At 44.6% G+C, this 3,869-nt stretch overlaps 1 long non-coding RNA gene across 1 annotated transcript; it reads left to right on the top strand.

Annotated features, from left to right (window-relative positions):
• Positions 1 to 410: 410 nt before the first annotated feature.
• Positions 411 to 1,400, top strand: LOC137840570 (uncharacterized). The gene is made up of 2 exons (XR_011087312.1): positions 411 to 728; positions 796 to 1,400. It is a non-coding gene; the product is annotated as an uncharacterized lncRNA (long non-coding RNA).
• The last annotated feature ends 2,469 nt before the right edge of the window (positions 1,401 to 3,869 follow it).

The raw sequence follows: 3,869 nt of genomic DNA, 5'->3' as shown, positions 1-3,869 counted from the left end.
TGCTTGGGAAAAGAAAACATTAACAGTTTTGACATTCTGAACTATAGAAGCTGATTTACATTCCAAACTTCTACATGTGATGATCTTTAAATTTAACTAGGGACACATTTTCAATATTTCAACAGCAAAATATTTGTATTTTCACCAGCATAATAGACATTCTAACAGATTCCAACTGAATTCCCCACTCATATGTGGGTTTGGATTCCGGAGGTGCCGTGTTTTTAAGATTGTGTGGTGCCTTCTCCAAGGCCGGCATAATTCACATTACCATATGTGTGTTCTGTTATATGTTAAGAGGTTCTGATTAAATTTAGAGTTGTGGTTCCTTTAAGAGTTCCGGTGACGGCTTTCTCTGTCATGCACATGGGATGTACTTTGATCAGTTAATAAATATGGCTCACAGAGTCTGAATGTGAGGAGTTTTCGGCTCGTTTTCTTCGCCTTTAAAGTACTAAATGGGATCTGCCCTCGGACGTTCTACAGCCTTGAGGGTGGTGAGCCTTGTTAAACGTCCTCCTCTGACAAGAAAGTATGAATCTCTGAAGGAATACTTACTAAAGACGTTTGACCTGTCTGGCACTGAGAGGGCCTGTAGGCTTTTCTCTTTTCAGGGGCTCGGTGACAGCAAGCCCTCAGAACTAATGGACTGGATGCTCGATCTGCTGGGTGACCACAAGCCAGATTTCCTTTACCTCTACCCTTTCCTGTGCCAACTGCCTGCTCATGTGAGAGCTGCTTTGGCCAATACTGCCAGCACAGATTGCAGAGATGCCCACCTCTTCTCTTCCACAGCAAAGCACGGTGTCGAGCACCACATTGACACCACTGGCCCGTCCGTATACGCCCGCGCTCGTTGCCTCGAGCCAAACAAGCTTGCCGTAGCCAAGACGGAGTTCGAGTCCATGGAGCGCCTGGGGATTGTTCGACGCTCCAACAGTCCTTGGGCCTCCCCCCTGCACCTCGTCCACAAACCAGGAGGGGGCTGAAGTCCTTGCGGGGACTACCGACGGGTCAACGATGTTAGATAAATTGTATATATATGTTATCATGCGTTCCCTAATGAGTACTTATTAATAAAGTTATTGCGCAGAATGCTTGCTGTTTCTTCTTGCAGACATCACCCAGTCCACAACAAGTCAAACGATGTTGTCTGGAGCTTCCTGACCTTCTACACATCTGGGAATCCAAGAAAGTTGTTGATGTCTGCACATGTCATTTTGTCTATGCACTCTTTTCACATGACTACTTTATTTCCCATAACATTCACTTTTCGTTTCACATAGAATCTCGTTTCTTCTCTCATGAGACAAAGCCCACGCTTTCCCCCCCACCTATCAGGGACTAGTCTCACATTGTAGGTAGGGCATTCCTAAATAAAAAGAGAAGAGTGTAAACAAGACCTTTAGTGTATTTTGGATTGCTGTAAGTCTGGATGCACTCCTCGCGAGAAAAGACTCAACATTCTGTCTCACTGGTTTTGTCTGCTGATCCTTTTGCTGAATCTGAACCTAACAAACGACGTGACAACGACTGACCGCTACGCGGTGCCCCACATCCAGGATTTTTCAGCACACCTGGCTGGCAAGGTCATTTTTTAGAAGATGGTTTCCTTTAGGTGCCCATACACCCTCTCGACATCCCAAACACAGCTGTGATCACATCATTTGGTTTGTCTGAGTTCCTGCGCAAACCAGTTTGGCTCAAAAATGCTGCTCAAACTTTCCAGCGGCTCATTGACTACGTGTTACGGGATCTGCCTTTTGTGTTTGTGTACTTGACAACATCTGGGTGGCCAGTTCATCGCCTTCAGAGCACCTTTTGCACATTCGCACTCTGAGCACCTTACAGAACACAGGCTCATCATCAATACTGTCAAGTGCGAGTTTGACCTTTCCACCATGGACTTTCTGGGGCACAGAGTCACCAAGGACGGGGTCGGTCCTCTACCGTCAAAAGTAATGATAATCACTATTTTCTCGCACCCAGTCACTGTCAAAGCCTTACAGGAGTTCCTTGGCATGGTTAACTTTTACCACCGTTTTCTCCAGAGGGCTGCCCAAACCATGTGACCCTTGTATGAAGCTCTGAAAGGTGGCAAGCCAAAACACCCTGTGGACTGGAACCCAGAAAGGGACAAGGCTTTTGCAGACGCTATGACTGCCCTGGGTAAGGCTTCCATGTTGGCCCATCCCGCCTCCTCTATCCAATCGCACTTACCACGGACGCCTCAGACTACGCAGTTGGTGCGGTTTACAAACTATGGGTGGGTAATGCTTGGCAGCCCCTCGCCTGTTTCAGAAGGCAGTTGTGTCCCAGTGATCGGAAGTATAGCACCTTCAACCGGGAGCTACTTGGTGTGTACCTCGCCATCCGACACTTTCATTCACTGCTGGAGGGACGCCGGTTCACGGTTTTTGTGGACCACGAGCCTTTGACTTTCGCAATGTCCGAAGTCGTTCAACCATGCTCTGGCAGGCAACAGCGGCAGCTGACTTACATCTCGGAACTCACAGTGGACATTGCACACCTTTCTGGAAAACACGACCAGGTTTCAGGATTGTCAACCGTATGACTACTGCCATTAAGGATATATGTGAATGTATTACCATAGAGATAAACATGGAAAAAAAGAAAAATATCACTGTCAGCTGTGTCTATAGAGCTCCTAACTCCAGTATAGATACATTTAAGGAAATAATGGAAAATATCTTTACAAACTTTTATTTGTGGCGATTACAACATAGATCTATTAAATCCTAATAATTTACCAGCCAATTCACTGCTACAATGTACCGTATGGTCCTTTAACCGACCATTACAAAACCCAGCAGAATAACATCTCAATCAGCTACAATTATAGATAACTTATTTAATAATAACTTGGAAGACAACATGATAAGTGGACTACTAATAAATGATATAAGTCACCATCTGCCAGTGTTTGTTATTTTTGACTGTGATTATAAAAGGCCTAAGGAGGAAAACTTACTAAGACAGAGGAGAGTAAGAACGGAGGATACCCTTGAAGTATTGAGATCTTAAATGCTGAGGCAGGATTGGCAAAAAGTATACGAAGCAATGGATGTTGAGTCCGCGTATGACTCTTTCTTGAAAACGATTATGACCATATATGACAGAAGCTGTCCAATTCAACAAAGTAGATATACAACAAAAAATACTGACAAACCATGGATCACAAAAGGACTATCAAATGCTTGTAAAAAAAAAAACAAAAACGTTTGTTTGTATATATTTTATATTTGATTTATTGTTCTCTTGTTCAATGTTTTATTAAGTCCTTATACAAACTGATATACTAAGAAAATGTAAGAAGGATTATTATAATAGAGTGCTAGTGTCATGCTGTCATGTGTCGTCTGGATCACTTCCTGTTTTATTGTGTACTTTTCCTCTCGTTCCAGTCGGTGTGTCCTTCCCCTGTGCGTCCGGTCACGTGAACCCCTGATTCCCAAGTGTGTGCACCTGCGTCAATGACCAACTGTCTTCACCTGTGTTCCCCTCCTGTGTCCATATAACCCGCGTCTTTCCCCGTGTCCAGAGCCAGTGCGTCTTGCCTTGTGAAAGAACACTAGCGATCACGAAATCCTCGAGTACCGCCTAGAAGCTTTGTTTGATCACCCATGGTAACTTGGTTACATCGCTATCTTGTTATAGTATTTCCCTCGGTTCGAGGCGCTTTGATTTCCCCTTTTTTTCTCCCTCGGTTCGAGGCGCTTTGATTTCCCCTTTTTCCCTCATATTGAGGCGTTTTTTGTTACTACTACCAGTGGAGGCAATAAACACATCTTTTGACATTGGAATCTCGGCATTCGAGTCCTCTCCCTGCTCCGCGCCTGACAGCTAGA

The sequence above is a fragment of the Syngnathus scovelli genome, chromosome 8 (genome assembly GCF_024217435.2).
Source record: "Syngnathus scovelli strain Florida chromosome 8, RoL_Ssco_1.2, whole genome shotgun sequence".
Lineage (NCBI taxonomy): Eukaryota > Metazoa > Chordata > Actinopteri > Syngnathiformes > Syngnathidae > Syngnathus > Syngnathus scovelli.
Note: the sequence above shows the minus strand (reverse complement) of the source record. Positions and strands in the feature narration are given on the sequence as shown.